Source organism: Paroedura picta, chromosome 4 (assembly GCF_049243985.1).
Source record: "Paroedura picta isolate Pp20150507F chromosome 4, Ppicta_v3.0, whole genome shotgun sequence".
Taxonomy (NCBI): domain Eukaryota; kingdom Metazoa; phylum Chordata; class Lepidosauria; order Squamata; family Gekkonidae; genus Paroedura; species Paroedura picta.
Window position 1 is genome coordinate 115229209 of NC_135372.1, and position 14833 is coordinate 115244041.

At 44.7% G+C, this 14833-nt stretch overlaps 1 protein-coding gene across 11 annotated transcripts in view; it reads left to right on the forward strand.

The window, feature by feature from the left end:
* Positions 1-14833, forward strand: part of CBFA2T2 (CBFA2/RUNX1 partner transcriptional co-repressor 2) — an 87628-nt gene that overhangs the window by 11845 nt on the left and 60950 nt on the right. Inside the window, exon 2 of one of the 11 annotated variants that reach the window (XM_077335281.1) lies at positions 6987-7065. The exons of the other annotated variants lie outside the window; for them this stretch is intronic. The gene's annotated coding sequence lies outside the window, so the exon portion shown is untranslated. The remainder of the gene's footprint in view (positions 1-6986; positions 7066-14833) is intronic. 11 annotated transcript variants of the gene reach the window in all.

Genomic DNA, 14833 nt, shown 5'->3' on the forward strand with positions numbered 1-14833 from the left:
CAAGAGGGCTGTGCATGGGCCAGGAGGGAAATGTAACAGACAATCCCTAAGCCTGTTTTACATAACAGTTAGAACCTGACAAAGGGAGACCTGCAAAGTTCAGTGTGTCTTGTTAGAAAAGCTCACACTCTGTAGATTTTTTTTAAAAAAGGGGTTTTGTCTTTATTCCTTGTATCCTTTAAAATAGCTTACAGGAGAGTAAAGTTGGATCCTTCCAAATAAGTAGAGCTTGTGATATGTCTTTTTATCCAGACAGTTGGTTAAAACTGCAGAGGCGGGGGTCTATGCTGAAAATAACAGACCTCCTCCCCGGATGTCACCTCCTGGCACAGCCAGGTGGGGAGATACCTCAGGGCATTTCTCCCCGTCTCTTAAAGTTTTGAGGAAGGACAGATTGGAATGTACTCTTATCTGGCGAGCTTCCTGCAGACTTTTGGCTTTGTTCTTTCCAAGCACTCTATTAAGCCATATCTCATGCTGGAAGTTATTTTTTAATGTTAATTTGTTAGCACGGGCTGTTTCATGCCTCAGATTTAAAGTTAGTTTTGGACACCACTGAATTTGGGGAGAAACTAGGGCCATAAAATGTCCCAGTTGCTTTAATTATAAACAGATCTAATTTTGGCTGTCCTTGGTACACAAGTGCTAATTTAAGTTCAATTTTTGACATTAAAAGAGGACATTGACAGCTGAACATATCTTTATTTCTCTCTTGGCCATGCATTGGATAGTGTGTTTGGGAATGATATCCAAAGTGCTAAATCATATCTGCAATGTATTTTACTATTTTTCATTGGCAAGCAGCTAATGTCATGTAACGCAGTTGCTTCCACCAAAACACAAATGATATCATTTGAGAGCTGTAGCATTTTGGTGCCTCACTGAACTCACCATTTAGCTTTGAATGAGCACCTTTTGAAGATCAGTCTTTTGAGAGTGGAAGGCTCATTCTTGCTTTGGTGTCGGGTGAATGAATGTCAAGAATCACTGGGCATCTACCCCCCCCCCCATGATGTCCTACTTCAGTTTCTCTTTCATAGGCATTCACAGGGTTTGATCCCAGAGGTCTTTTCCACTAACACTGGTGTCTTTCCACTTAGGGGAAGAGCCTTGTGCTGGGGGAAAGCAGCATAAATAGTGGAACAAACCCATGGGATCCAATCCACAGTTTTCACGTGGTGCTGCTGTGAAGTGCTGTCACCTTGCAGCCGACTTCTGGCAGCCCTGTTGGGTTTTCAAGGCAAGAGGCGTTCAGAGGTGGTTTACTTCTGCCTGTCTCGGCTTAGTGAACCAGGACTTCAGTGGTGATCTTGTGTCCAAATACTAACCGGGGCCGACTCTGCTTAGTTTCCAAGATTTGATGAGACCAGGCTAGTTTAAGCCAATCAGGTAAATATTGGTGCACTGTCTCACAGGGGTGGTTGTGAGGATAAAATAGAGGAAGGCAGTGCCATATGCACTGCTCTGAGCTCCATGAAAAAGGATGAAATAAAGATGTGACAGGTCTATAACCACTCTCCATCTAACAACATTTGAGCCACTTATACATGCCCCCCCCCCCCGGTGCAGTTCTCTCCAGGTAGCATCCAGGCCCAGCCTCCTGGGCATTACTTGCATCATCGTGCCTTTGGATCACTCTCAGAGTTGGTATGCATGGGTCATTTCCGTCAAGTCACAACTGACAGTGATCCCAGCAAGAGGCTTTCAAGGCAAATGGGAAGTGAAGGTGGTTTACTATTGCCTTCCCCTGCAGAGTCTTCCTTGGTGGCCTCCCATCCAACGTCTGATTCTGCTTAGCTTCTGTCAAGGTCAGGCTATACCCTGCTGCCTTCCCTTCTCAGGCTTGATATAGTTCTGTCCAAACTTCTGCACATGCTATGACTTTTCCAAGGAGCTTCAGTTTAGTGGCCAAGATTTCAAACTAAGACGCTTTTTTATTGGGGGGGGGAGGGGTGCTTTATAGGATTCATCTAGTTCAATAGTAAGTCGTTATACTGTATGAAGCCGTAGGAGTTTACCTGCTGAAGAGCTACAAAACTTGAAATCCATGCCAAGTCCCCATTTTGGGGGGAGGTGCACTGATGTAACTTAATGCTAACCATCCTTTGTGGAACTCTGTGGGGAGGAAGATGTGATCAAGCTGTTGAACTTCTTTGTAGGCAGGCAGCTTTTGCCTGAGGCAAGCTGGGGCTGCCACATGTTCTTCTGAGACACAGGCTAACACGCTCAGCATGTGCCGGCATTGGCAGGGCTGTGCAGAAGTCACTGCTTTGTCCATAGAGGTTAAGCGGGTTTTGAGGCAGGCAAGGGAGGATAGCTGGCCACATTTGCATAGGAGTTTTTTTTTTATTTTGATTCTGTCCCTAGATTTAGTAAATCGTCATTAATCACACATTTTAAATTGATTTGACCACTAAGAAAAAACTTTTGGCATCTTGTGAAGGGACTCTGAAGAAGTTCAGACTCGCTTATGCTGAAGTAAAAAAAAATATTTGCCTTCATTATGCCACATACATCTCCTATTTATTTTTGTAAGACTGTAGAAAGAAGGGTGTGCTTGGGAGGGTATTTTCACTGTCCCCAGGGCTGTGGCTCTAGTGGAGATCAGCTCTTAAATCAGCATCTTTACAGTGATGATTCATGTTAGAAGTTAGTCCAGCAGACCATTCCCCCCCTTCCCATCATTTTTAGAAAATGGAACTGTGTTATGAAAACACCACCAAATCACCACCCCGCATCTTGAAAGTAATTCAGTAAGTTTGTTTGATAGATGGAAGGACTCTCAAAGCTTCCTAGCAAGTGCTGGCCATGCTTTTGTTAATCTGTAATTCCCCCCATGTAATTCCCCCCTGGTTCCCTTTGGGTGCGGCGCTGCTTAATTAGGGCTGTGCTACTGTTTTGCGTCCATGAAATAATTGATTAATTGTTGCAGTTCATCAATTATTTTTTTCAGCTGTATTTAAATATATTTTTTTAACAAGACATAGGAAAAAAAACTTGATTCATTATTTGCAGAAACTAAATGGCTTCTAGCAGACCAAGGGTGGCATATGGAGCTTCTCACTTTGAGGTCACTGGATCAGCTGCAGCCCAGGTTGGCAGTGACGAAGTTATTACCATCTGACAGCTGCTGGCTGGCCTGCGTGAAATGAAGAGTTGATTTTAGCCATTCGGCATCAGGCAGGTGTCCTGCCACAGTTGGTTTCCTTTTTGGCAGGCTCAATAGCGACACCAGAGATTATTAGGCCATTGAGGCTGGGCAGTCCTGTGGGTTCTTTGAAGCAGAGCTGTCCCAAATGCATGACTGGCACACTTTGAGGTTTCTTCACGCCAACTTTGTGTCATCTGAACAGCATGGTCTTGCAATTAGGCCTGCATAACTTCCGCCTATTTTAATAAAAATCAGAGCTGTAACATTTAATGGATCAATTGAATTAGTCGACTGAAACCTTATAGTCAATGAGAAGGTGACCTCCGGGCAAACTATAAAACCATGTGTGTTATTTTCAATACCAGAAACGATTGATTAATGAGCACAGCTTTAAGACGTTTGCCCTATGTTTAAGAATAGGGACTCATCTGAGATTAAACTCCCTCATATACAAATAAAGCATGCTTTGGTTTTTTTAGGATGCTTAAATTATACCTTTCCAAGCCCAATCAGCCTTTCCCAGTTTTTTTTTTTTTTTACCTTTGAGAACCCCTTGAAACATTCTTCAGGCTTGGAGAAATCCCAGAAGTAGAGCAATTATGCAGAATATGGTTGGGAAGCAGAGCTGTGTACCTGCCCACTCCCTTTCCACCCCCTCCAGGCCTATCATTGGTCATTTTGGGATAGGGGCGGGTGGGTCCATGTGATCATATATGGTCATATCCCTCAATAAAAAAATTAACAAAAAAATTAAAATATATTAATTTTCAATATATTTTAACTCCCACCATCCAGGAAACCCTTTCAGGGTTGTCAAGAGACCTCAGGTTTTCATGAAACCCTGGTTGAGAAAGTTTGACTTAAATGGACTCAGAAGGGTCTAACTCTGCTTAGGACAGTACTGGATACAAGTTTTTTTTCCTGGGTTGCAGGTCTGGAGGATTGTTATCACATCTATAGCTGTAAGGAAAGAACAACCAACTTTTGTGAACTTGGGTACCTGGCGGGGTCTTTTACTCAGTATTGCCCACCAGGGTATTGGCTGTTTAGAAGCCAGCAATAATCTGAAGAAAGGGGAGTAAAAACTCATATTTAAAGAAAGTATGTTTGTTATTCTCTGTGGAAATTCCACTTACACCCAATCCTGAGAATGACAGAGACTGCAGATAGACTTGAAAACATAAATAGTTTTAGAAATTCTGCTGTCTCAGGAAATGGAGCACATCTGTTTTCCCTCAGAGATGCTAGGGCAATGGCACTTTAAGACTGGCAGGCTGCCTTGAGATATACTTCTGAAGGTGCTATTGTGGCACACAGGCATCCCACAACTGGGAAAGCTTAACATGGGTCTTGGATAAGAGACAGGGGAGGCCTTTAGCCACTTGGGCATCTTAATAAGGTTTGACTGACCTTGCTAAGTTAGGTTGCCAGTTAAAGGACAAGCAGAATAGTTGGCATCATTGATGAACACCCAGAACCATGCATTTAGTTGTTAGTATGGAGGGGAATTCTGCAGCTTAGGTACCAACACTGAAAAAGCTCTTAACTAACCTATGGTATAAGTAATCGGACTGCTTTCTTAAGGAAAAAATCATTGTTCAAGTCATGCTTAGCTGGGGCAGAATCTTACTGTATTTGTGAATCATCTTAATTATATATAAAAGTCAAGCATGGCGGTCCTTAACGAGGGGAGGGCCAGAGCCTTTTCTGTCCTGGCCCCCACTTGGTGGAATGAGCTCTCTGAAGAGATCAGGGCCCTGCTGGAACAACCACAGTTCCTCAGGACCTGCAAAAGGGAGCTCTTCCACCAGGCATTTGCCTGAGACCGACCGCAAGTCCCCCTCAGACATCCCCTCCATGGCCTGAACCAGTCTCACCTCTCTAGGGGCCTTAGTTAAGTTTCTGTTGCTGTTATATTGTTGTTGTTTGGGATCGCTGAAGTTGTGTTGTTTAGAACTATTGTTGGATTGTTGTTGTTGGAATTGACTATTTGTTCCATGTATCCCCCGCCCTCCCCGTGATGTTGTATGTAAACAGCCCTGAGCCATATGGAAGGGCTGTATAGAAATTAAATAAGTAAGTCAATAAATAAATGATAGTTATCATATGTAAAGAGAGTTCAGCTTGTCATGCACAGTGGAGAAATGTACCCATCCTGAAATCCCTTCTCTTTGATACGCTAAACATACAGAATCTCTGGCCTCTTCTGCGGTGTGTTGCCCTTATAGGTTCCTGGTTTTAAGACTTCATCTTTTAAGACTTCATCCAGTGAACATTAGCTCAAAAACTATTGGAAGTGTCTGTCTTGATCTTGAATGTATTATAGTTGCACAGCTTCTATTGATATGCATTAAGCTGAACTTAATGTCGAGGCTTAAGGGCCATCTATCTGTCTATAACATTGAAATAAAACCAACCTGTCACTCAGAGGCAGCTAACTGAATGTAAATCACCTTTTGTTAAACAAAACTCTGCATGCAGTGCCAAGCCTCCTCTGAAAGGGTACTTGAGTGTTAACTGTTGAAACAAGGTTTATAATCTAAATGCTGATAGGCCATTAACTAGGCCAAACTCCCTTTAAATCTAATCTGCTTTGAAATCCACCATGCATAGATGTGAAAGGCCAGGTGTTTGCCTTGAACTGCAGCAGCAACATCTGTGGGAACAGGTGGAGATGTTCTTTGCAGTAAGCAAAAGGCAGCTGGTAAAAGTTAAGAAAAAGGCCCCAAATGGACTGCATCTCACCTCGATGAAATAGACTCCAAAGGGAGAACGAAAATGCTAGTTAACTGTGCCTGACCCTCTGCACTGAGTGTCTTTTGAAGGGAAATTCAGTTGGGTGCTATGAGTTTATGGTTTGTTTTCCAGTGTCTGTAAGCTTGAACAAACCTCTTCTCCCTTGCCCCCTGCTTAACAGTAATTAAATGATATGTCATTGCTAATGTTGACTAAACAGATACTCTTTCTCAACCATTGCTACAGCTTTATTGTAGGAATTCCAGGTCCAAGTGCATTTCTAACTAAGCTGTAGAATAGCTGTAGAAATAAACTTAGTGAATAAAAGTGTTAGCCTGAATATTATGCACCCCCCCCCCCAATATGCAGTTTACCACATGGTATGTTCAGACACTCCTGAGTGTCCGGATTGGACATCTTGTTTGTGTAACTCCTGCATCGCTATCTAATAGTAGCTGGTGCTGGGAAGCAGCCCCAGATTAATCTGTGAGTGATATAGTCAGGGGCCCTGTAGTTGCAGAGTTACTCCATTCTGAGTTCAGTGATGTCAGTGGGTTTAGATTAGGAGATGACACTGTAAATCACTTGGGTGGGGGTGGGGGGGGGGGTGAGGAGCTAATTGACCCAGATTGTGGGGTCCTTCATGGGAGCTGTCTACTCCAGAAGCACTTAACATACTAGATTTTCCATCCCAGGTTTAGGTGGTTTTCAGCATTAACTTTAAAAGGGGCTGTGTGTGCACTCTCTGGTATTAAAAGCATTTCCCGTTCTAAATATATTGCTCAAACAGGGAAGAAAATGGTCTGCTTTTATTCATCCTCAGGGTTCAACCATAACTGGTTTTAACTGGCTAATCCATTATGCATTTCCCAATGGAAATTTGGGCAGTCTGGTTTTTCTGAAGATACAGATGGATTCTCCAAGGCTCCTGGTGGCAGCTGTAATTCTTGATGACAATGTATGGGAAATCAGTTTTAAAACTGCTGGCGTTTGTGTGTATATGGGGGGTTAGGTATCACTTAGTGTATTTTCTTTGTCAGTGACATTTTAGTTAATCATCCCAGAATACAGTTAAAAGGGTTGTTATGCCTCTTAATAGTGATGAAAGAGTGTGGAAGATACGAAGCCCCAAACACCTGAGAGGAATAGAAGAAGGATTTGAGTGACTCCTGTGAAAGGTAAAATCGGGGGGGGGGGGGGTCTATAGGTAACAACAGTTGCAGTTGTTGGCACCCTTTAAAGTGCTCAGCCTGGGATGTAGTGTGATCCTAAGCATCTTCTTCTTGGAATAAAGTCACAAGAATAATGTTAGTTTTAGAATTGTAACCTTACCGGTGAGTCTGTTCTTGGAAAGTGCTGCGTTCGGTGGATATATGATTGCTTTAATGCCTCTCCTGCTATAGTAAGTATTTATTAAGTATTTTTGGGGGGGGAGGGAGGGGGGTTGCCTTTAGCAAGTAAGTTTGTATTAAGAATGCAATGATTGGAGGTGGCTGTACAATTGGGATTGTGTGTTCCATCAGCAAATACTATTTTCTATTTGTAGTTTTAAAGCGAATGAAACTGATAAAGACAAGAAAAGGTATTAGAACAGGAAGGGGAGAAGTACGAAGGTAGCTTGAAAAGAAAAAGAGAATCTGAAAGACGATACAGTGGTTGATCCCTGCATCTATAAACAGAAGGCAAAGGTGGACTGAGGGCAAAGAAGGAAGAACAAAATGCAAAGAAGACATTAGTTTATGTTGAACTAGAAGCTAATGGACAGTGACGGTGCCAGATCCTTCTAATAAAGTGCACATTAATTAATATCTTTTGTGCCAGCCCCACAGTCTGCAAGGGATCCTGTCCTGCCTCTTTTGACCTCTGCTCTCTTCTCCCTTGGCCATTCTGTTTTTTGATTGGCTTCCTGTCCTCAGTGAAATCAACAACCTTTCAGCCTCCTCTGGAGCAGAATGAAAGGCACATGGCGGTGGTGTAAGAGGAGCCCCTTACAGTCGGCTGTGCTTGGGTGGGCGGGCTGGTCCTTTCGTAAACTAATAGCTCCCAGCAGCACTGCGAAATCAGACTTCGTGGAGCCAGGAGCTGAGAGCTTGGAATGCCAGAGGAGGCACAAAAGGTCTGTCTTTTTTCCAGCCCTGGCCATCTCTCTCTCTCTCTCTCTCTCTCTCTCTCTCTCTCTCTCTCTCTCTCTCTCTCTCTCTCTCTCTCTCTCTCATCCTAATAATCTACTGGACCAATTGACAGTGAAAGCAAACTGGTGATGGTTCACTTTGAGGGAGGGCTCGGGCTGAGGTTCACATTTGGTATATACAGCACCAGAGTTGATATTGGGGAGGACCACGAGACATTCAAATGCAAAGTCTGCAAGATGGTACAGCTTTGGCTGCAGGAATGATTGCTATGGAAATTGCTGAAGCAGTAACTTAAAATCAGTCCCAATATAGTCTATAGATACTTTGCCGCACTCTGCTGTTAGAACGTGGGTGGCCTTTAATGCCCAGGTTGAAGTTGATTTGTACTTAAGTCAGGTTAGGTAATGAGAACGTAAAAGTCCGCATCGGCGACCATGGGCACTCCGTATCTCTTCTGCATTATATCCCGTGCTCAACAGCCATTTACACAGGAAGGGTATAGTATGAGAGGATATCCTCTGCTCTTTTGTTTCTCATGTGTGAACATTTCTTTATGAAGTTTAAGTTAGAAATGTAGTTTTTGACACTCAGGCTTTTGTGTTAGTAGGGGCTGAAGCAACCCCACCTGCTTTGCCTACTTACAGGTTTATTAAATAGTATCATGCAGTCCGCTACCACAAGCCAGCAGTTATTCAGCCCAAGGCTGTGCCCAAAAGAAGGAGGAGCCCATTCTTGTCCTGCCTTGCAAACCTGCTATTTTGGAGACATTGACCACAGCAGACTGTTCCTTTACTACTGACATTCTCACTCCTATGGGGGTAGTTAAGAAACAACAACAAAAATGCCAGTAGGAACAAGTAACTAAATCTCAAAAGAATAATCCAGGAACAAGCTGCCTATATTAACCCTGAGATCCACTATCCCATCCCCCCTCCCCCTCCCCCCAATGATCCAGTTCCTCTTATGACCTTTGTTTCCTTGGAGTTGGTACTTGCATTTGGCCATTTCACTGTGAGGCAACAATGGAAGATAACATCTGGAAGAGAGAAGGGCTCCTAAAATTAAGTTAAGAGGTTGAATGACTAATTGCATTTCTTGCCCCAAGACTGCAAGAGATGACCATTTGAAATTTAAACTGTGCAAATCCATTTCTGAGTTACTGAAGTTCAAGCCAATTGATTTTGGAAGATTCAGACAGGATTGCTTTGTAAATATAGACATGTACTTGAGAGAGTGAAAACATTTTCAAATAGAGATTGAGTGTTGGAGGAAAGGTTACTCTTATTGAAAAGAAAATTATTGATATTCACTCCTTGGGCCAATATTAAGTTAATCATTATGGGCCAATTGTGTGTCTGAGATGCCGTCAAAACTTTGAATTTATGGTGATTTAAATAATTAATGTCCTCCCAAATGTCCTATTGTTAGTAGCGATTCTCAGGTCTTGGAAACTGAGGGTTGTAGCTTCCTGTTTTACAGAAACGAATCCATAAAATAACAGGTACTGTATAGCAGTGGCCCGCAACCTTTTTCAGGCTGCGGACCGGTGGGGGGGGAGGGCGATCCGGGCGCCGTGCATGTGCGGCAGGTCCGTGCATGCGCGTTTGTGCCATGCGTGGCCGCAAACGCGCATGCATGGATCAGCTGGGCATGCATGCATGTGCGAAATTGCCACACATGCGTGAAATTGCCACGCATGGCACAAACACATGTGTGGACGTGCCGTGGATACACGTTTGCGCTGGCGGCCGCGCTTCCCTCTCCCACCCACCCCCTACCGCAAAAAGAAGCTTGCCGGGCCGCAAGCTAAACTTTGGCAGCCAATTTGCTTGCAGCCTGGGAAGTTTCTCACTGCAGGGGGGGAGGGCGGGGAGAGGGACCCGTGGCCTGGTGGTTGGGGACCACTGCTCTATAGGAAAGATCCATCAGCTGTAAATTGCTTCTTTACATGTCTTACTATGCAAATAGGCTTTTCATGTCCATAAATCAGAACAATAAAACTGTCTAGTAGTTCTTTAATATACTTTGGGATGAGATGCTGAATTTATCTTAACCATTAGTGGCTCTAATATTTTGGTAGAGCCACTAATGGCAGAACAGTGTCTGGGACACATTTGGCTGTCTGGACACCGCTTCCAGCTGCACAGGCCAATCTGGCGCACCTGGATTGGGCTGGCTTGCAGAGTGCACCCCCCCCCAGGAGCCAGCTGCAAGGCATGCTATCAGCCTCACAGCCAGACACTCCCTGTCCATGGAGTAAAGTGGACCACACCAGTGGTCCCCAACCTTTTTATCACCGGGGACCACTCAACGCTGGGGACCACTCACTGGGGACCACTCAACGCCTTTTACTGAGTCCCGGGGGGGGGTAGTTTACTCCTCTACTCTCAACCACTGCCCTAGCGCTCTCTGATCACTATGATAATTTATTTATTTATTTATTTATTCATTCGATTTTTATACCGCCCCTCACTTGGGTGTCTCGGGGCGGTGTACACAGAACAGGGAACTTAAATAAATACACTATAACATTAATAACATTCGTAAGTGACCGAAAAGGATATAGAACTGATATAACAATGAACAGGTCACAGGGAACGCTCTAACAGGTGGGGACATGTGGTCGTCAGTTTGTAGTCTCCTAGTGTTTAAACATCCCTTCAAAATAAGATACAGACACGCCACAACAATGAAGTGTGTTGTAAAGGGCTGGGGGGGATGAAGTAAAGGGCCGGGAGGGGGGGAAGGGGGCGTCCTTCGGGGCCCACCTCCAATTAGTCGAAGGACCACATGTGGTCTGCAGCCCACAGGTTGGGGATCGCTAGACCACACCAACCTGCTCAGCCTGACGCTCTGGCCGGCTGCACAACCACCCCCATTAGCTGGCTGTGAAGCGTACTTCTAAATGCTCCCTGACGGCGGAGGAGAGCAGACCATGCCACCATGCCCAGCCCGATGCTCCAGCCACCCGCCAGCTCACGTGGTGGCCTGGCCACCTGCCACGAACGTCACCTACTGATGGCATGAATATCATGGCATGAATATCATGGGCTCCCCCTGCTAGCACCCATTGCATCCATGGGTGCAACAGGCTTTAGGACTAGGGTGTGTGTGTATGTATGTGTGTGTGTGTGTGTATGTATATATATATATCTCAGCTGCAATGTCATAAAACTTGGGAATTCTACTCTTGAACAGGCTGCATGTTTATTATAAAAATGGGAAGAGTGCCAAAAAGATGTTCCCTTTAGTCACCATGGCTAATTGCTTTTGAGAGACCTCTTTTCTGTGAATTGCTGTAACCTCCATTTAAATTAATTCATGCTCATGGCCATTCATTTGCACTGAATGTTGCTATTTCACCAATTGAGTGAAAAAAAGAGAGAAGTATTTTCTTTTGTGCCTCCTGAACCCATTTGATGTAAACGTTGTACTGGTAAGGCAAAACCGCTACCCTCTACCACTTAGTCTCCTAGAGTTTTGTTAGAATTGAGTTATCCCCCCCCCCACACACAGAAACCTTTATTTATTATTAGTAGAGACTGGTAGCTTGGACAACAGTTGTGCTGGTATGTTAACGAAACTTACATTGCCTTGCAGGGTTGGCAGTCCAGTTTAAGAGAGGTGTGTCAGGAGTGCAAAGTTCCACAGGTGAGGAGTGGTTGTCTTTAGCCAGTGCTGGGATTACTAAACTGGTTCCTCAACCAATCCTAAACCCTGGCAGTCCCCTATGAAACGGCAGTTTCCCTGCAGTGCTGCCTCCTGAAGTTCCGAGCTAGGACATGCCTGATCTGGATCCAGACCTCAGTGGTACAGTGCAGCAGAGTGTTATTTGAAATGCAGGCCCGAGGGGTCTGGACCTCTTGAACTTTGCAATGTAAAACTTGCCGAGGATGGATTATGGGGTCCCAAAGCAGCTGGCATCCTTCTCCACACCTCCATTTTATCCTCACAACTAGCCAGAGAGGTAGGTTATGCTGAGTGTGAGTGACCGGCTCAAGATCAACCATCAAGCTTCCAAGACAGAATGGGGATTCAAACCTGGGTTTCTCGGCCCAGTGTTTTTCACCACTACATTGCTCTGGCTCTCATCTGATGTTCAACAGCCCTCAACCACTCTGTACCTCCTGGAGCATAAGAAACACACACAGTTCTCATCAGGCTATTTGGAGGGGAGGGCAGCTTCTTTAATTTAAAAGTAGCATTCCCCCCCCCCCAAAAAAAAAACATGTGGAACATTCCACGTCTATGGAGAGCTCGCCCTCCTTCGTGAGTATTGGCAAGTTAGAGGAAACATACTGAAGAGATGGCTGGGTAATGGTGGTAAACAACTATGCAACCTCCTCCTCCACTTCTCCTATGGTTCTGTGGAAGAGGCCACCAATTGGCCCCATCTCCAGCTCACCGTGTTATTTTCCTCTTGCAATAAACTGCTGTCAACCTTCTAATGTCAACGAGCATTTTTATAACTAGGGTCTAAAAAATAAATTATTTCCCCTGATTTTTGTTTTTGTTTTTGCTGTGTCCTTGGGGAGTACCCCTAATATGCAGAAATCTCAGTCTTGCTTGCTGTTGGGTCCCTTTGGCTGCCTTTGTGACAGAAGAGTTCATAATGAACTGGCTATGAGAGGGCCTTCCATCCTTCTGAGGTTGGTAAAATGAGTACCCAGCTTGCTGGCGGGTAAACGGTAATGACTGGGGAAGGGAATGGCAAACCACCCCGTATTGAGTCTGTCATGAAAACTCTAGAGGGAGTCACCCCAAGGGTCAGACATGACCCAGTGCTCACACAGGGGTTACCTTTATGAGAGGGCAGAGTGACGTACAGTTTCATTTTGCCTGATGGCTCCTGCTACTATGAGACTGGCCTTGTGCCGTACCTTTTCCTACTCCCAGTTCAGTTTGTTAGCATTAAACCAAGAGGGTAAGGAGTGTGTGTGGAGGGGGACAACGATGATGGGGATGGACAGACAAAAATGGATTCCATACCAACATGTTGTCCAGACCTCATGGCCCATGCTGATCCTGCATTTACCTCTGTCCACAGTGTGTATACATATGCACAGGCTGGACCTACAGCTAAAGTTGTTCCAACGAATGACCCCATCCAGACTCTAAAGAGCTCTTTGTTGGCATGTCAAACCTTTTGAGAGCCAGTAGTACTTGAATCAGCTCTTTTCAGGGTGAAAACTTAGGATGCAGACTCTTTCAAGACAGTTCACAAAAATCAACACACATTTATCTTATGCGGTAACCTCTAGAAATTAACTGTGATAGCTAACAGAAGTTCTTGCTTAAAACTGGAAATATTTTTCCAGATTTCCCTGCTTTTCCTCAGGACCTGCATCAAAGATGCAGGTATGAATAGTCTCCTGTGTTCATACTTTGTTTTTTTGGTTTGCTATGTGGAAATTCCCCCCCCTCCCAAATTTCAAGCCGTCTTTACCAAGTTGGGCTGCTTTACAAAGGTTTGCTTTCTTCAAGTTTTCTGGGCATAAACTTCCCTAAACGTCTTCCCTTACAAGGGTCTGCAGATAGAATAATTCTTTAGGGGTCAGAAATCCCCCCCCCCACAATAATATTAGGGAGCAGTGGACTTGGTGCCACAATTCTGGGGAAGAATGAAGTAAAGGCAACAGCAGGGAGGAGATTTCATGCATTACTCAGCACTATAGCCAGGCATGCTACCCAGAGCTTTGGCCAGTTCCGGCTTCATGATTAATATGATGCATGTTTGTTTGTTTGTTTTTTTACAAACATGTTTGTTGAAAGTCATGCTTGATATTTTTAGATCCACACACAAAATGCCTGGCGTGTACATCTTGAAAGAGGAATGTGTGAAGTGATCCTAAGAGTAGGGTGTCATGGCAGTGGGAATCCTATCACAATTTGGACTGTCATAACAGATCTGCCACTGTCTTCTGGCATTGCTCCTATAACTTTTAACAGGTGCTTGTAGTACAGCAGGTGAGAGTGTACCTCTGTGTTGGAAATAGCCACACCTGTTCAGGTTTCTGTACAGGAGGATGTCTGGCCTCCCAGCTTGGCTTCTGTTGCTGAGCCGTTGCTTGAAAGGGCACTGATTAGGACTGGTCACACCCTGGCCCGTAATTCTTTGGTTCAACTTCCTTTGTGACTTCATCAAAACATTTTACAGTGCAATCCTAAACAGAGTTGGATTGATGTAGAAGGGTCACATTCTGTTTGGCCCTGGTTAGTATTTGGCTGGGAGACCAAATACCAGGGTCACTGTGCCGAGGCAGGCTGTGGCAAGCCACCTCTGAAGGTCCCTTCCTTTTGGGATCGCCATAAGTCAACTGCTACTTGATATGGGGGGGGGGGATGGAATTCCATTTAGCATTGTCTGCAAAGACAGTAAAGGAAACCTCAGGGCACAGGAAACAAATGTGCAGAGCTGGGCACCTCAGAGTCCACATGCTGCATGCAGCCCACAAGAGTGTTGTGACACTGGACAAGAGTCACACAGCTACACCACGCTTTGCATTGCTGTTCCCCTCAGACCACAAAGAGATGCTGTGAGTGGTGCAGCCTTTTTATTTGACTGTCCTTCTTTCCATTTTGATCATTCATGCTGTGTACTGAAGATCCAACCCTGAAGATCCAACCATTGGAGGCAGGAGACCTATTTTACAAAGTAAGCAATGCTAGTTTTCAGCAGATATACCAGTTGCTCACCATTGAGGCAGCGTAGAGACCATCTGCCTGTAGGATACTTCTTTTTGTAAGCAGGGCTCCCTCTGCTGGCATACAGATTTGTCAGTGGATGGCAAATTAGGATCCTGAAGTGGTGCTC